We start from the raw sequence: 19,727 nt of genomic DNA, 5'->3' as shown, positions 1-19,727 counted from the left end.
TTTTTGAGACGTTTGTATTCCTTTTTGCCTGCTTCATTTACTGCATTTTTATATTTTCTTCTTTCATCAATTAAATTCAATATTTCTTCTGTTACCCAAGGATTTCTATTAGCCCTCGTCTTTTTACCTACTTGATCGTCTGCTGCCTTCACTACTTCATCCCTCAGAGCTACCCATTCTTCTTTTACTGTATTTCTTTCCCCCATTCCTGTCAATTGTTCCCTTATGCTCTCCCTGAAACTCTCTACAACTTCTGGCTCTTTCAGTTTATCCAGGTCCCATCTCCTTAAATTCTCACCTTTTTGCAGTTTCTTCAGTTTCAATCTGCAGTTCATAACCAATAGATTGTGGTCAGAGTCCACATCTGCCCCTGGAAATGTCTTACAATTTAAAACCTGGTTCCTAAATCTCTGTCTTACCATTATATAATCTATCTGATACCTTTTAGTATCTCCAGGATTCTTTCAGGTATACAACCTTCTTTTATGATTCTTGAACCAAGTGTTAGCTATGTTATGCTCTGTGCAAAATTCTACAAGGCGGCTTCCTCTTTCATTTGTTCCCCCCAATCCATATTCACATACTATGTTTCCTTCTCTCCCTTTTCCTACTGACGAATTCCAGTCACCCATGACTATTAAATTTTCGTCTCCCTTCACTACCTGAATAATTTCTTTTATCTCGTCATACATTTCATCTATTTCTTCATCATCTGCAGAGCTAGTTGGCATATAAACTTGCACTATTGTAGTAGGCATGGGCTTCGTGTCTATCTTGGCCACAATAATACGTTCACTATGCTGTTTGTAGTAGCTAACCCGCACTCCTATTTTTTTTATTCATTATTAAACCTACTCCTGCATTACCCCTATTTGATTTTGTATTTATAACCCTGTAAACACCTGACCAAAAGTCTTGTTCCTCCTGCCATCGAACTTCACTGATTCCCGCTATATCTAACTTTAACCTATCCATTTCCCTTTTTAAATTTTCTAACCTACCTGCCCGATTAAGGGATCTGACATTCCACGCTCCGATCCGTAGAACGCCAGTTTTCTTTCTCCTGATGACACCCTCTTTAGTAGTCCCCGCCCGGAGATCCGAATCGGGGACTATTTTACCTCCGGAATATTTTACCCAAGAGGACGCCATCATCATTTAATCATACAATAAAGCTGCATGTCCTCGGGAAAAAATACGGCTGTAGTTTCCCCTTGCTTTCAGCCGTTCGCAGTACCAGCAAAGCAAGGCCGTTTTGGTTAATGTTACAAGGCCAGATCAGTCAATCATCCAGACTGTTGCCCCTGCAACTACTGAAAAGGCTGCTGCCCCTCTTCAGGAACCACATGTTTGTCTGGCCTCTCAACAGATACCCCTCCGTTGTGGTTGCACCTACGGTACGGCCATCTGTATCGCTGAGGCACGCAAGCCTCCCCACCAACGGCAAGGTCCATGGTTTATGGGGGGGGGGGGGGGGGGGGCAAAATCCACCGATGAATTGAAAACTGCAAATCCACTTTCACTGCTTCTGTTACAGATGAAATGTTACAGCTTGTGTTTGCAGACATGATTAGATGAATTGAATTGTGTATTCAACAACAGGGGGACACTTGCAACGTTTAATGTGAAAATTTGTAAGTAAAAATGACTATTCAATAAATTAATAACTTTTATTGCACTGAGTTTCATTTCGATATATTCACTGCAGCATCCGGCACGCGCGCCTGTCATACGGCACTGCGGAGAGACGTTTTGAACACCCATATCTGTACCCAGCAGACAACTAACATGGAAACGTTGCGTATCTAAGTCTGTCTGCCGTTTATGTGTATCGAGATGTAGGACATATGCAGTCCAGTGTAGTGAACTGTGTTCTGTCTTCCATCAGAATGGGTATCTAGAGTACAAGGGCCGAGTTGTGGTATGTTGGTTTGAAAGTGTATATAATTCACTGTCATAGTAGTCTAATACATAGTCATGACGCTCCTCTTACCCACTACTGTATTTGGGTATAGGATGTTGCAGTTACGTACAGATTAAGTGCAAGGAATACCCTACTGTAAAAAGCTATATCAAGCACCTACAAGCATATTTCATCGTACATTCGGTATACTTTCAGATTGTTTGGACAAAAATTATGTACCAGAATGAAATTTTCACTCTGCATCGGAGTGTGCACTGATATGAAACTTCCTGGTAGGTTAAAACTGTGTGTCCTTTTTTTTTAGGGGTTCTAGTCTTACAAGCTTCTCAGGAGAAGTTTGGAAGGTAGGAGACGAGGTACTGGCGGAAGTAAAGGTGTGAGAACGGGTTACGAGTCGTGCTTGGGTGTTCAGTCCGTAGAGCACTTACCCGCGAGCCTTGGTTCAACACACAATTTTAATGTGTCGGGAAGTTTCAAAAACTTAAGCTATTCAGTTTCTTGGCCTAGATGAAACAGAGATGTGACCTTGACCTTGGCAGAGACCTGGCAACAATTCAGAATGCACCAGGGTGCAGTCCTTCCCACTACTAATGTGAAGCGCTTGGTAATACAAGGTGACATAGCATCGAGGGATTTCCTGTACTGTTTGATCAGCTGTGGGGGCTGAAACTGGAAAGAGTGAACCGTAAATTGTCTCATGGGGAAATAGTACAGTATAGAGTATGACGTTCGTTATTTAGCTGCTAACACGAAAGCGATGACGCAGTAGTTCTGTCGCTGAAGGGCTGTATTTTAGATCGCAATGTGTAGATACTTAAGGAGCATAAGGTGCATCAGATGCAAGAAATGGAAGAAGTAAGATTTTACACCCAGTTCACACTTTGCTAAAGCTTAACTATATAGAATATATTTTACTGTTCTTTTACAAGTCTCTTAATCAGTATTGTTGCTACTCGCACAGGGACGGGCGAACCAATCGGCACAGTGGTTTATCCACTGGACTCGCGTAGGGGGCAGCGGATTCTAATTGACGTGCAGCTGCTGAGGTTTTTCTTATTTTTCTTTGATCGATCGGGGTGTATGCTGGATTCATTCCTTTGAAAGAGAAAATGCTTTTTCCCTGTCCCACCCTTGTCGATTCCGAGCTCGTGCTCACTTTCCCGTTACCTTGTCGCCGAAGGATGCTGGTCGTCCTCTCCAATTGGTTTGGTTGTTTTTCCCACTTCGAGACCGATTTTTACAGCTGTTTGTGAAGGTGAAGTTGGTCTCCAGTTTGACATTTTTGTAGCGTAGGAAGCAAGATATCAAAATTTAGTTCGTTGAATATTGCTAGATGTTGGGCTGTGTTTGGAAAGGGGCAACGCGCTAAGTAATGTGTAACCTTTCCGTGGATATATAATTGTCTCATATCTTTTTGTCATTTAAAGGGTTTGGAGGTTCCACAGAGGCAGAGCAAGTGCAGAAGGAAGCTGTATGATAACGTGGTGAAATAGGCACGAAATTAGCTATGAGATACATGATTTCCTATTTAACATGAAAGGCGAAATTTATTTTTTACTTCATACCAGAAGACAAAAGCACTAAAACAGTTCGTGGTAATTTGCAGTATTAAGTTGGTGTGCGCAGTTTCGCTGTAAAATTTATATGAAGGTTTTTGCTCATTTGCCAATATGCTATTGTCTTCATAGAAATTATAAAACTAGTAAATCGCAGATAACATTGAATATTGATAGACGACTGAGAGCGCTTCTTATTTGTACGTGACTTAGGAGATGGGAGTCACAATAATTAAAAAAAATAACATGGTAAGTGTAGTGGAAAGTGTTCGTTGATGCATTTCTCATAGTTTTATTCATGAGATGGCCGCGCGGGGTTTAAGCTCAGCTCGTTTGCCTTTGTTTTACTGGTAGAAGAGCCACGGTTCTCTGTCCTGTGTAATCGCTGAAGGTGCTACAAAAACAGAGAGGGCATGGATGCTCTGTTCGGACGTAGCATGCAAATAATTTTGATGATTCTTAGATTAAGGGGGAGAATCCGTGAAACTGAAAGTACATAGTTTGTTTTGGCTACTGCTCCACTACCGCTACAACGTTCAGCTCGGTTTGCTCACTGGTTTATCATCCGGCGCGGCGAGGCGGGTTCAGTCCCAACACCAGCGAGCCGTGTGTCGTAGCAGGGGCGCCAGTGTTGTTAATTTGGAAACGGGCTCATAAACCGGCCACGGGCCCAGGGTCATCAGTGCGCGGCGGCTCAGCGCTGATGAGTGTGCTCGGCGTCCGCAGACACACAGGACGTCGTCCTAGCGTCGCTGACTCTGGCATTGTCGCACAGGAAACACCATTGTATAATAGACTGCCTGTAATTATTATGATCCCTTTTTTAACATTCCTGTAAGTTCCGTAGCTTTGTAGGGCAACGTCCCTTAGTTCTGTACTTTGGTAACTTCTTATGACTGTATTAATTTTTGAAATGATGACTTTGTAAGTTTTATCAGGTATTTAATTCCTTTCACTTACCTCCCCCTCCTTCCAATACGCCGCCCCACCCCTACAATATAGTGTTTTTTTGACAGTTATACTGCTTTTATAATATGTTTGTCAGGGTTCAAAGCCCTCTCCTATTTTTCCCATTTTAGGCTGATTTTGTCAAAATAAAAAAAGTCATGTGATATGATCACTTCTCTATATTTTGATTTTATAATCGAGTATTATCTTCCTTTATTAATTTTCATCTGTATGCTAAATATTCTTTTTTTTATTCTGTCTTATAACTATTTGGAAATTCTGATGAAACATTTTTAACCAATGTATTGAAGTGTAGGTGCAGTCACTCGATTGAACTATTGTTCTAACCAATGTGTTAAGGTTTAGATGCATACTATGTTTCTCCATAAAGATTTTTGGTTAGATTTTGTCGTACGTATAAAATTTTAGATGTTTTGCATTTACATATTCTACATTTGCTTTATATTTCCCTTCACTCCTAAAATTGTATGTTCTTATTTTAATTTAATATGTATTTTCGTCGGATGTGGCTTGTATTGCTGTACATCACTTGCTGTCCTTGTGTCAGTGTGCCGACATACTTTTAACTTACTACAATTTTCGATTTTATATTATCTTGGCAATGATGGTTTCCTGTGATAACCTATGGCATGTGATACATCTGTGATAATTTTCGTGGGTACTTTGATCGATTTTACACTTCTTCTGTTTTTCTTATTTCGTGTAGCATTGTCACGTTGTCCACTGTTGAATATCGTACAGCTGCTGTTTACAAAGGTCCAGAACCGAAGCTGGTAACAAAATAACACTATTACAAACACCACAGTATTTCGCATTTTTGTTTGATTCATTTTTATAAGTGGTGATAAAAAAAATTCCGTTCGGATGTCGTGCGTACAGTCTAGAATCTGTATGCCAATCAGGCAAAATTGCCGCGAGCATTGAGGCAATCACCCCACCAACGCACCGGGCTGAAGGTAGCCGTTTGGTAAATCACGGTGTCCTGCATCGTAAAGAAGTCAGCAACTGCGTGCTGTACATCCTCGTAAGACAGCAGTCGTCGACTCTTTAATGCCTTTTTTAAGGGGACCAAAGGCGTGATAATCACATGGGGAGAGATTACAACTATGGAACGGGTTCTCGAGTGTCTGCCAATTGAGTTGGCGTAATGGATGAGGCATTTACCGGCATCTTTTGTCGAATCGCGACCAGCACGGAATTTGGCACACCATTTCACAGCAGCAGCTTTCGACAGACATGCTGCCCCATATACATTCTTGCCGGTCGTTGTGGCCGAGCGGTTCTAGACGCTTCAGTCTGGAACCGCGCGACCGCTACGGTCGCACGTTCGAATCCTGCCTCGGGCATGGATGTGTGTGATGTCTTTAGGTTAGTTAGGTTTCAGTAGTTCTAAGTTCTAGGGGACTGATGACCTCAGAAGTTAAGTTCCATAGTGCTCAGAGCCATTTGAACCATTTTTATACATTCTTCTGCGTCCGTTAGATGTCTACCGGCGTTTCTCCTTCGGCGGCCATACAAAAGCTAAAGCATTTTGGATCTGTTTTGACGGATTTGGTAATAACGTCGCCACAGTTCACGTTTCCGGTTCACCGCATGCACGTCGGAAAGGTAGGAATGCCGGCATGTTAATTCTTACGTGCCCGTATCACAGTCGCGCTATGTTGCAAAACATAAAATAAGATTTGTTTTGACCAAACTATTGGTCCGTATTTCATTGCCTGCTGAACGACGAAAATCCGTTGCGGCTGGGTGCTTCGGTGCACGGCAACGTGCGCACGTGTGGTCCGAGGCGCTCAGCTTTTATCGCGTCTTCTCGGCGTCCGGCGCGCACTCTTGCACGTCCGGCGCCGGCTTCAGACATGACGCTACTTCGCACCGTCTTACGCTAGAGCGTTCTTTGCGTTTTCTTATTGACGCGGGTGGAAAGCAGTATTCTCTCTTTTCTCGTGCTGGTTTTTATGAATTTCACGTCGTGTATATTTTAATTAAGTTTTTGTTTGTTCTTTTTTACCTCTCGTTAGTCTTCGTACAGCCTAATCTTGAAGTTTATACAATTCATTAACTCGTGGAATATAACGGTGTGCACACGGCCGCTGATGTTTCACGTGCCAATAGTTCTGTGGCGCCCGAGGCGAGTGCCTGGGCTCTGTGCGGCTGCTGCGCGTCGCTTCTCCTGAACTAATGCCGCACGGGGGAGGGGGCGAGTGTGCTGCGCATGCGCGATTCATGTCGCCAACGTGTGAGCGGCGGGCCCGGCACTGCGGGCAAACAGCTGGGAGCTGGCGGCCGGGGCTCACCTCGCAGCACCCGCGTATGCACGTGCTCAAGCAAATCGTCTACGCCGCAGTCGGAGTTTGCCCGGAGCATCTCTCGCAGATGCAGAAAGTTACGCACACGGTTTAGATACACATGACTACCATATCCCGAGTTTTGTAATGATCACTGTAATATTTTTTATGTAAATTGAAGATGGAGGGGTGTGAAAGGAAACGGAAGGGACTGTTGATGTCAGCTGCATCGGGACTTTTTGCGGAATCAGCGGCGACGAGTGAAAAGGTGTGGTAGACCGGGATTCGAACCCTGAATGTCCTACGTACTGGGCAGCAGCGTTAACCACTCTGCCGTCCGGGCACAATGTTTATCGCAAATGCACTGACCATGTCTGCGGGCTCCCTGGCCGACCCACATTGCCACCTATCCGCAGTCCTCGTCCATGTGCTCCATGCTCGCCACTTTTGAGGTTCCCGCAGGAGGTCGAACATAATTGTGCAGCCGCAGTGAAGGTGGTAGATTGATTACCCATCGAGGCCAAAAAATTATATGAATGTGTGATGTCTGTTCTTTCGGACCCAGTTTTTCTAAAATATGTTTTTAATAACTCATAGATATATGGCGTAATAAAGCTACGAACTTGAAATTTCGATAGTACATATATTATTTTATAAATCATCATCCTGAAGTTTTTGTCGCATTACTATTGCTGCTTTCCGAATTTTTCATGAAAACCTAAATTTTAACCCAGAATAAGCAAAAGTGTTTTAGGTTATCTGCCGGTTAGATATAAGACAGGAAGTAAAAATTGCATCACCTTGCTTTTATTACGGTGTGGGCGAGCGGTTCTAGGCGCTTCAGTCTGGAACCGCGCGACCGCTACGGTCGCAGGTTCGAATCCTGCCTCGGGCATGGATGTGTGTGATGTCCTTAGGTTAGTTAGGTTTAAGTAGTTCTAAGTTCTAGGGGACTAATGACCTCAGATGTTAAGTCCCATAGTGCTCAGAGCCATTTGAACCATTTTATTATGAAGTAATGAAGAAGTACCACTTTCCACGATAATAGGTGTAATGCAGTTTGGTACAGATATGGGGAAATGGCAACTTCAGAGGAGAAGAGCCCGTAACATTTTCAATAAAAAATTGTACAGGACGTAATTCACTAGACTCCATATTTCGACACTACATTTTAGAAACAATTACCTAATATAGAAAAAAATATGGAAATAGAATCCCAACTGGCAAAGTATTTGTTATTGCACGGAAATGCTTTTTGAACGCGCTGATGAGTGCGCCATAACAAAGATATCTAGTAGTGCCAAACTGCCTATTGGCTTCTGTCTCGGGTTCTTCGGCCGACGTTCATCTAATGATTTTTCTGACGTTTCGCCAGCACGAGTGGCTGGCATTGTCAAAGCTTCACCCTCCATTGCCGGTGGTGAACTGGAGCCGAACTCGCGGGCGCAGGCTATATGTACCTGGCGCGCCAACGTCCGAGGGCTTCTCCGCGGTCATTTCCGGTGCGGTTCTCCTCTTGCTACCTGCGACGGTCGTTCGCTGCAGTACGGGAAGCCAGGATCCGTTGATCTTAAGGCTTTCCTCTTTCTTGTTCAAACTGTTCGCGTGTTTTTGTATTTCTACAGCTTCTCTGAACAAGCGCGTGTGATAGTGCTTCTCTACAGCCAGAACTTCCGTGTCGGCGAATTTTATTACATGGTCGGTCTCATTCAGTGCGTGCTCTGCCACGGCCGATTTCTCCACCTGCCCCAACCTGCAATGTCGCTTATGCTCTTTGATCCTGGTGTTAATGGATCGTCCAGTCATTCCGACATAAACTTTTCCGCATGTGCATGGTATGCGGTATATTCCCGACATTGCAAGTGGGTCTCTTTTCTCCTTCGCCGATCTAAGACACTCTTTGATCTTCCTTGTCGGTTTGAAAATCGTCTTTACGCCATGTTTGCGCAATATACGGCCGATTCTGTCCGTCACTCTGGGAATGTATGGCAAACATGGCGTAAAGACGATTTTCAAACCGACAAGGAAGATCAAAGAGTGTCTTAGATCGGCGAAGGAGAAAAGAGACCCACTTGCAATGTCGGGAATATACCGCATACCATGCACATGCGGAAAAGTTTATGTCGGAATGACTGGACGATCCATTAACACCAGGATCAAAGAGCATAAGCGACATTGCAGGTTGGGGCAGGTGGAGAAATCGGCCGTGGCAGAGCACGCACTGAATGAGACCGACCATGTAATAAAATTCGCCGACACGGAAGTTCTGGCTGTAGAGAAGCACTATCACACGCGCTTGTTCAGAGAAGCTGTAGAAATACAAAAACACGCGAACAGTTTGAACAAGAAAGAGGAAAGCCTTAAGATCAACGGATCCTGGCTTCCCGTACTGCAGCGAACGACCGTCGCAGGTAGCAAGAGGAGAACCGCACCGGAAATGACCGCGGAGAAGCCCTCGGACGTTGGCGCGCCAGGTACATATAGCCTGCGCCCGCGAGTTCGGCTCCAGTTCACCACCGGCAATGGAGGGTGAAGCTTTGACAATGCCAGCCACTCGTGCTGGCGAAACGTCAGAAAAATCATTAGATGAACGTCGGCCGAAGAACCCGAGACAGAAGCCAATAGGCAGTTTGTCAACAAGTGGCCACGAAAGCCTCAACAATTTTGTATATCTAGTAGTGTTTGCATCTCGTCATCCGCACCGAGCGACAAAAGCAACACCGCTAAAGGCAGAGGGATCAGTCGGAAGGAGCTGCTACAAGTCGTCAATTCGTGACGAAAGCTGTGAGTGCGTAACCGCATCAGTAATTATACGCTGGTGATCACACGGCTCGGATGCCTGTATATGGAATAAAAGTATTCGCGAGTGGGACTATGTTTGTTTTCTGTTTTCATTTCTTTCGTGTATCCGAAATCTGCATCGCGGTTGAAGCATTACTCTCTCTGCCTCATGTTGGTGGAAAGCTATTACAGACTCGACTGCCCAATGTTAAATACAACCTATTTTTAATGGATCTTGAGCAGGATTTTCAAGTCCAAACAATGCCAGGTGCTGATGAAAAAGTGACAGCTTATGGGATTTTCATAAGAACTGAGTTTACGTAATTTCATGAAAAATTACCTCATTGCTCCATTCTGCCATTAAGTAAAAATGTTTCAGCTAGCGAAATCTCAGATGTCACCAAGCGGAATGAAAGTTACACGTGACACTCTATTTTCAGATTGCCTATATTAGTAGTGTACAGCCCCTTGTTGGATAAGTGGATTAAAGACATGCTAGCTTCTGAGACATTTTTGCTTTATCGTTCAGAGAATCGAAGTGATAATCTCCCGAGTTAAACCACACCACCCCGCAGACGTAACGGACTTGTGCGGCGCATGGTGAACAGCTTCCTTTCCAATTGCTAGTCGCTTAAGCAATGGTGCGACCTCCCAAGTCAGGTCCGCTACACGCCTACACAATAACTCAGCACACTCTTTACCCACCGCCGTGTTCCAGGTTTCTGTGGGGATATGCTGATTAACTCAAATTTTAGAAATGATGCACAGCCGCTTGCACAACAAAAGATCGGTACCTAACAGCAGGAAACGTGCACGTGGGGCGCCAGTGTACAAGAAAGGAAAGAGAAGGAATGCGCTGAATTGTAGACCCATATCACTGACATCAATGTGCTGTTTTCGAAAATTATGAATCACCTCGAAGACAACGATCTCTTGACACACAGCATGGATTCACAAAACATCGTTCTTGTGCAAGACGCCGTCTCTCTACTCTCATAAAGTAATGAGTGCTATCTACAGGAGATCTCAAGTTAATTCCATATTTCTAGATTTCCGGAAGGCTTTCTGCACAGTTCTTCACAATTCTAATCGAATTGCATCCCTATGGCATATTGTCTCAGTTATGAGACTGGATTCGTGATTTCCTTCGAGAAAGGTCACAGTTGTAGTAAGTGACGAAAACTCATCGAGTAAAAGAAATGATAACTGGCGCTCCCTAAGTTGGTGTTACAGGCCATCTGCTATTCGTAATCCATATAAAAGACTTAAGAGAGAATCTGAGGAGCCCCCAGGTGATCTGTCGCTTGCCACCTGGTAAGGTCACCAGAAGATCAAAACAAATTGCAAAATAATCAGTGTATCTGTAAGATGCAAAAAGCGGCTGTTGGCCCTAAATAAAGAAAAGAATGAGCATACAAATGGGTACTAGAAGGAAATCGGTTAATTTCGTTACACGATAAATCACTCAAATCTAAGGGCTGTCAGTTCGACTAAATACATAGGGAATATTATTACGAATAACTTAAATTTTTACCGCTCATACAGATAATGTTGCGGGGAAGGCGAACCAAAGACTGCGTTTTGTTGGGAGAACATTTAGAAAATGCACCGAGTCTACTAAAAAAGACGACTTGTTCGCCCCCTGCTAGAGTATTACTGTGCGTTATGGGATCCACATCAGATAAGATTGCCGGAAGACATCCAAAAATTTAATAGCAGCAGTTCGTTGTGTACTATCGCGAAATAGGGAAGAGAGAGTCTCGGATATGGTACGCAAGTTGGAGTGGCAATATCATTAAAGCAGAGGCGTTTTTCGTTGCGGCGAGACCTTTTCGCGAAATTTCAAACACCTCATTTCTTCTCCGAATGCGAAAATATTTTGCTGAAGTCCACGTACATATGGAGGAATAATCATCGTAATAAATCAGAATGTAACTGTTCATTTTTCCCCATGCGTTGTTCCAGGCTGGGACGGTATATATATGACCACGTAAATAAGTGTGGATTGGTGGCTGTACGCATCTAGTGGGAGATCATAAAGCAAAGTGAAACATTTTCTTTTCTTCAGATGTGTATGCATCATGGCTGTTTGGGAGCAGATGATCCAAATAACTAATTTTTCTTTAATTCATCCTATTGTTTTTAATAGCCGTAAAAGTTCATTTGTTACTTCCGGTGTCGATAGGATTTCGAGGAGACGATGCTTGACAGATATTTGAAATGTTGCTAAAATTTTCTTTGTGGAAACTTACAGCCTTTCGTAGAAGTGAGTGCATTTAATAAATCGGGCTAGGAGATCTAGCTTGAAGTGTGCATTACTCAGAACGCCCCTAACACTTTATAAAAACAGTACGAGAGCGTTGTATTCGACAATATAAATCTGTGCTTTGTCTTGTCTTACGAGACCGATATGTCAAGTCAGTAAAATTTCAGTATTCTTCTTTTCAGAACAGTTGAAAAACAAGACGACATATATCTGCGATCCTCTTCTTATTATCTAAAATATTTGTTGTACTGTGTACTTGCTGTATTCACCGCAAATATTGAGAATTTTTTAAAGTATGATGTACATTAATCGCCTTGAATACGTAAGTATTAGGGTATCGTAATTATTTATAGAGACCCTGGTGACTTACTCCCGAATTTCAGTGTCTTGTCAGTGCTTCATGAAAGAAATTCTCTAAATAAGTATGAACGGGAGAGGTGTTGGATTGCAGCCTTTCGAACTCTTTAACTCTTTTTTGGGTTTTAAGTTTTTTTCGTGGTTAATTACTTAGTTCATTTATTTAGATAGTTATGTATATATTTCATGTTGCAAGATTAGCAGCTTTAAGCCGTCTCGTACATCTTCCCTGATACCCTTGGTGGCTCAACATTACAATCCAAAATATCTGGCGGCAGTGCATATTTTCTGTGCAGCTGAGACCCTTCTTGTCAGTATCTAACTGTTCAAGAAGTTGAATTGATTTGCTGTATCGCCCTCTGTGAGTTGCCATAATGAGGCAAGCGTCTGAGTTTTTACCCTTTGTCGCAGATATTTGCCATGAGTTGCTTCTCCTCCGCATATACAAGGATGATGCTTATTAACGTTTAAAAACCCCCGATGCGACGTAGCTGACACTGAGACAAGTAATTTAATAGGAGACACATGGAGTCGAAAATATCTACATCTACATGGATACTCTGCAAATCGCAGAGGGTTCATCGAACTACCTTCACAATTCTCTATTATTCCAATCTCGTATAGCGCGCGGAAAGAATGAACACCTATATCTTTCCGTACGAGCTCTGATTTCCCTTATTTTATCGTGGTGATCGTTCCGCCCTATGTAGGTCAGTCTCAACAAAATATTTTTGCATTCGAAGGAGAAAGTTGGTGATTGGAATTTCGTGAGAAGATTCCGTGACAACGAAAAACGCCTTTCTTTTAATGATTTCCAGCCCAAATCCTGTATCATTTCTGTGACACTCTCTCCCATATTTCGCGACAATACAAAACGTGCTGCCTTTCTTTGAACTTTTTCGATGTTCTCCGTGAGTCCTACCTGGTAAGGATCCCACACAGCGCAGCAGTATTCTAAAAGAGGACGGACAAGCGTAGTATAGGCAGTCTCCTTAGTAGATCTGTTACATTTTCTAAGTGTCCTGCCAATAAAGCGCTGCATTTGGTTAGCCTTCTCCACAACGTTTTCTGTGTGTTCTTTCCAATTTAAGTTGTTCGTAATTGTAATACCTAGGTATTTAGTTGAATTTACGGCTTTTAGATTAGACTGATTTAACGTGTAACCGAAGTTTGAGTTCCTTTTAGCACTCATGGGGATGACCTCACACTTTTCGTTATTTAGGGTCAACTGCCACTTTTCGCACCATTCAGATATTTTTTCTAAATCTTTTTGCAATTTGTTTTGATCTTCTGATGACTTTATTAGTCGATAAACGACAGCGTCATCTGCAAACAACCGAAGACGGCTGCTCAGATTGTCTTCCAAATCGTTTGTATAGATAAGGAACAGCATAGGGCCTATAACACTACCTTGGGGAACCCCAGAAAACACTTGTGTTTTACTCGACGGCTTTCCATCACTTGCTTTGAACTGTGACCTCTCTGACAGGAAATCGCAAATCCAGTCACATAACTGAGACGATATTCCATAAGCACGCAATTTTACCATGAGCCGCTTGTGTGTTAACAGTGTCAAAAGCTTTCCGGAAATCCAGGAATACGGAATCGATCTGAAATCCCTTGTCAATAGCACTCAGCACTTCATGTGAATAAAGAGCTAGTTGTGTTTCACAGGAACGATGTTTTCTAAACCCATGTTGACTGTGTGTCAATAGACCGTTTCCTTCGAGGTAATTCACAATGTTAGAACACAATATATGTTCTAAAATCCTGCTGCATATCGACGTTAACGATATGGGCCTGTAATTCAGTGAATTACTCCTACTCCTTCTTGAATATTGGTGTGACCTGTGCAACTTTCCAGTCTTTGGGTACGGATCTTTCGTCGAGCGACCGGTTGTATATGTTTGTTAAGTATGGAGCTAATGCATTAGCATACTCCGAAAGGAACCTAATTGGTATACAGTCTGGACCTGAAGACTTGCTTTTGTTAAGTGATTTGAGTTGCTTCACTACTCCGGGAAATACCCCATAAATGGATGAGAAATGTTGAACGTGACGTAATCAGATTATATAGGGTGACTCACGAAGTTCCCCCCCCCCCCTTCCCCCAGTTGCTGGAGGTTATTCCTGAGGTTATTTGGAACAAAAAGTGTAAATACAGTAATGTGATCAAATCGATAATTAAGGAGCTACAACAGAGTTCCGAAACGAGTCACGGTGTATGTAGCGCTACACTTGTGTTCACAGGTCACACCATCAGTCTTAGGTAGCCAAGTGCAGCGAGTGGTACGTTTCCGTAACAACCACGTTGTTGATACTGCAGTCGCTGTTTACTGTTATTGCCTCCTGTGTACAGTACACTTCGCGATGCCGTACAAGTTTTCATCGCCGGAGTACGGAGAGATTGTGTACATTTTGGTCTCCTGTGATGGTAATACGAAAGCTGCTGTTGCTGAATATCACCGTCAGTATCCTAATCGTAGGATTCCGAGTGCCAAAACATTAGTGGAACATATCGAACATTGCTAGAAACTGGTACTCTTCCCAGTATTCATATTCACTCCGAAAGACATCGTGATATTCAAAAAACGGAAAACATTCTTAATTCAGTAGAGCGCAGTCCTCGTTCAAGTACAAGACGCCTAGCTACCCGATCGAACGTTTCACAATCTAAGCTATGTAGAATTCGTCATGAGAATGGATTGTATCCTTGTCATGTGCAGAAAGTTCACCATTTAGAGCTACATGATTGTGCCAACCGTTTGTGCTTTTGTAACTGGTTAAATGGAATCGGCAGCTCTATTGCTTCATAATGTTCAGTAATGAGGCAACCTTTACAAGAGATGACATCAACAACATGCATAACATTCATGTCTGGGCAGACGAAAATCCCCATGCCACGGTAATAGCCGGCCGTAATGGACGTGCGGTTCTAGGCGCTACAGTCTGGAACCGAGCAACCACTCCGGTCGCAGGTTCGAATCCTGCCTCGGGCATGGATGTGTGTGATGTCTTTAGGTTAGTTAGGTTTAATTAGTTCTAAGTTCTAGGCGACTGATGACCTCAGAAGTTAAGTCGCATAGTGCTCAGAGCCATTTGAACCATTTTGAACCACGGTAATATCTCTATTTCAACGCAGATTCAGTCTCAATGTCTGGTGTGGTGTTTTGTGTGACCAGTTACTGGGGCCGTTTATTTCCCCAGGAAATTTAAATGGTCAGATGCACGGTAACTTTTTACAAGAAGACTTACCGCAGCTTCTTGAAGATGTTACTCTCGAAACAAGACGCCACATGTACGTCCAACATGGCGGGGCACCTGCACATTTCCATCATGTGGTAACAGCTTATCTTAATGAGCGATTCCCACATCGATGGATAGGTCGTGGGGGCCCCATCAACTGGGCTGCCGCCAGGTCCCCAGATTTAACACCCCTACACTACTGGGGGTGGATGAAAGACATCGTGTACGAAGTTAGGGTAGAAACACGAGGAGAATTGATACAACGCATTTTCGATGCCGCAACTTCAGTAAGCAATGAGCATGAGCATGTGAAACGAAATGTTATTCGCGCGGTTCACTCCCGTGCGAATCTTTGCCTTCAAATGCGGGGAGGAAATTTTGAAAACTTGTTTTAAATCCACTCTGAATACAAGAGACTGCTACAAAATCGTTTAATTATTATGTGCATTTTTGTTAGTGAAATCCTACAATAACCGTTTTTTCTGCCATTTTCCTGAGTTTTTCAATAACTGGAGCTTCTTAATTGTGGATGTGATGCCATTACTTTATGTTTTTTTCCAAGTAACCTAAGGAATACCCTCAAGAAACCGGGGGGAAACCTCGTGAATCACCCTATATACCTCGCCGCACGTCAAGTGGTTGGGCTTAGCCTTGAAAGGATGATTGAGCGATGCAATTCGACCAAACGGTGCAAATTTCGAATGCCTGTTGTAGATGTGGTCTGTTGTAAACGTAGAAGTTACAAAATTGTCGTCGCTGTAACCTAGTAAAAGCTGTTCTTATATTGCGTTTTTTCCTTTTGTCCCTTCTTTTTCTTACTTACAGACGTTACTTAGTAAAGAAAACGTCTGTCATTTACTAGTAACGACGTAGTTCGGAAGCTTATACCCATTTACTTGTGACGCAGTACGGTAGATTTTTGTTGTACTGTACTTGCCAGTAAATCAGCGGAGACCATAGAGACCGGTAAATGAAATGATAAATCTTTCCTCAATGCAAACACACAGTTCTGTGACGAAATGGAAAAAATACTGCCTGCCAGATGCAAGCTGGAACCCTGAGTCCCGCGGAGACGTCACATGTTAAATATTTATCATCCACTTTTGTGGTATTTCCCTACGTTTGGGACCCCATATGTCTTCTATGAAATTACTTGTCTCAGCATCATCTACGTCACTTAGAGGGTTTTTAAACGTTGATAAGAATCACCCTGCATTTTTTCTAAAGCTCAGTTATCTTTCTTTGATCACTCTGAGAAATATGTTAGGAGACTATCTCGTTAAGCTAATAAGCCTCTGTTCTACATAGTGTCTTGCAGTTAGTTTAAGAAAGATCGATGTCGCAAATCTTATTGGAACTTTTGTGAGAGATGCTAATGTTTGTTTCGAGTTACTACAATACGAACGGCACCGTGGGATTTGGCTCTAGGGAAACGCGTCTCTAAGTGAATAAATACTGGAGTAAACATGACATCACACGAGTTACGAAATACGGTTCAAATGGCTCTGAGCACTATGGGACTTAACATCTGAGGTCATCAATCCCCTAGAACTTAGAACTACTTAAACCTAACTAACCTTAGGACATCGCACACATCCATGCCCTAGGCAGCATTCGAACCTGCGACCGTAGCGGTCGCGCGGTTCCAGACTGAAGCGCCTAGAACCACTCGGCCACACCGGCCTGCTCCAAATACGGCAGCCTCGTGTTGGCGCCACATTGGATGCGGGGCTGACGCAGTACTGGCCAGCCTTCTTAACATACGTGGCCGCCAGCAACAGCGGTAGTTACGCGGGGTTCCCTGCTCTGCTTTGCCGGGCGGGCGCCGCTGCCGGCCACATCGCAACAGCGGTTACGAGTGGCGTCGTGTAAACATCTTTCTTCGTCTTCATCTTCTTCATTTCGGTTTAGACACCTTCTGCTCGAGGTCCCACTATCTTGCTGAGGATCCTCTGTTGCTTCCAGTAATTCAGTTCTTAGAAGGTACAGACTTTCCGCGGCAATCGAGGCTTCGGGTTGGATCGCTGTCTGGCAATGTCGGAATTTTGCATCTCATACAGAGATTGATCTTAATGTGGTTCATAATCGGTGGTTTGTTCGCTAAATTGTTGTCTATTCTTGCTTCCGTTGAAGTTTTTCATTGAGATGTAAACTCCTCCCTAACTGACTTGCATCCTTTGTGTTCTTTTCGATCGTACACCTCTTTCTTACGACTCTTGTGACGAGCAGCCAGCTCTGCGAGGGACGCGGAGTGACGTGATGAGCTCGCGTTCTCAGCGCAGACCAGTAGGCCGCTTTGTATCCGCAGTCGTGAACGGGACAATGCGGCTACGCCACAGTGTTCCGCCCGCCCAGCATACCAAGAACGGTCGTCCTGGGCTGGGTGTGCGCCACGAGGAGCGCATTTGGCGTACACCGCAGCCAGGTCGTCCCAACGTAAACCCGTAACGCCAGCACTTTGTGACTTTAATGCAACTATTGCTTTCCCTTTATTGTTCGATCATAACTCTGCATATATATTTCTTCACTCTTATAATGAACATTTTTGTGTCTGCTTTGTGTACGAAAAAAGTGTGGTTAGCGCGCCAAAGTAAATGGCGCCAACATATCAGCTGCAAATAGTAACTCGCCGGCCTACATTAGTTATCGCTGAAGCAACTGGTTTTCGGTTACGTCGGTTTTTTCCATGCTAGTTTAACCTGTCTTAAAACCGCTCAAAATAAACGGTTTCCTGAAATAACCTATTTTCTGTTTTTTATCCCAATTATTTCCTGAAAAAACATAGAAATCGAACGAAGATTGAAAACTTCAACTCGGTTTCAAGATAAAAAGAATCAAAATATTAAATTAAATAGACAAGTAAAAGAAAACTTAGTTCGTCCACTGTTCGCAGTTTTTCTCGAAAAGTTACAAGTACTTGATACAATATGAAACTGTTCAAAAATCATGTTTTAATCAGGAGGCAAACGACTATTTGGGAATTAGGAATAGTCAGTGCTAAAGGTTGAAGAACTCTGGTTTTCGTGCTAATTTGTCCGTTTTCATGGGCTGCAAGCAGATAAAGCCGTATTCGTAGACACATGCAGCAGATCAGCTACTACCAGTTTTATTGCATGCTATAAATTAAGTTTTTTAATTTATTACTGTTGTCATAATTTCCATCCCGTGTCATTAATTCATAGAAATGGCACACAAATCTTTAGTGTCTTAAAGAAAATGAAGCACTGAACTTAGTTGCTACGTCGCTTCGAAAAAATATTTCGAGGCTGTTGTTCCTGTCTTTCTGAAATACAACAGATGTCCGTCAACGACAGCGAGAAAACTGCCGTATAGACCATGCGGGGGGCAGATCGTGCACACAGCACGGACACACATGTGCGTTAAGCGACGACGTACGGCAACAGGGACATTATTGTCTGAGCAATGCTGTACCAATTCTTATTCCATGTGCTTGTTGCATTCTTACTAAAATAGAATGCCTTTCCCATTTCCTATAACAACACAATATTTCAAACCAATGCAAATTTTACTAATATAAACCATTCCTTTTCTTAAAAAGGTGTATAAAAATGAAAAATTTTATCATTGCTACTATAGCTAGTGATATTTCATGTCTTTTGCTCCGCTATTACTAGAAAATACGATAAACACTTGTTACAAGCGGGATCAAACAAATACCAAAAAAGTCTCGATTATTGAGAACTAAAATACCGATGCCACTTTAAATCGGTCGGTTTTTCCGTCACTACCTTAGATGAATTCTGCTATTTGGGGAGCAAAATAACTGATGATGGTCGAAGTAGAGAAGATATAAAATGTAGACTGGGAGTGGCAAGGAAAGCGTTTCTGAAGAAGAGCAATTTGTTAATATCGAGTATAGATTTAAGTGTCAGGAAGCATTTTCAGAAAGTATTCGTATGGAGTGTAGCCATGTATGGAAGTGCAGCATGGACAATAAACAGTGTAGACAAGAAGAGAATAGAAGCTTTTGAAATGTGAAATTACAACGATATCCAAACCTTTAGCTGTTTATAGGCGTTGATAAATATCAACGAGGACATGTATGCCCCGACCGGGACTCGAACCCGGGATCTCCTGCTTTCATGGCAGATGCTCTATCCATCTGAGCCACCGAGCACACAAAGGATTGTGCAACTGCAGGGATTTATCCCTTGACGCTCCCCTTGAGACCCACATTCCCAACTTACTGTTCACACACTACATTTGTAATGCCCCTGCCCACTATACTTATTACTCGCGGCAGTCAATCTTCTTTCGGGCAATGAAATGTTCGTTCGTTCGGGCAATGTGAGTGCATCCGCACGGAAGATGATCATTGG

At 43.1% G+C, this 19,727-nt stretch overlaps 1 protein-coding gene and 1 non-coding gene across 2 annotated transcripts in view; one reads left to right on the top strand and one right to left on the bottom strand.

Moving 5' to 3' along the window:
• The window catches only part of LOC126198956 (ubiquitin-like protein 3), a 494,344-nt gene that overhangs the window by 171,517 nt on the left and 303,100 nt on the right, over positions 1-19,727 (top strand). The gene's annotated exons all lie outside the window — the stretch shown is intronic.
• Trnas-uga (transfer RNA serine (anticodon UGA)) lies at positions 19,451-19,525 on the bottom strand. Its single transcript has one exon. It is a non-coding gene; the product is annotated as a tRNA-Ser (tRNA).

This window comes from Schistocerca nitens, chromosome 8, assembly GCF_023898315.1.
Source record: "Schistocerca nitens isolate TAMUIC-IGC-003100 chromosome 8, iqSchNite1.1, whole genome shotgun sequence".
NCBI classification, from domain to species: Eukaryota; Metazoa; Arthropoda; class Insecta; order Orthoptera; family Acrididae; genus Schistocerca; species Schistocerca nitens.
This window is presented reverse-complemented; position numbering and strand designations above follow the sequence as displayed.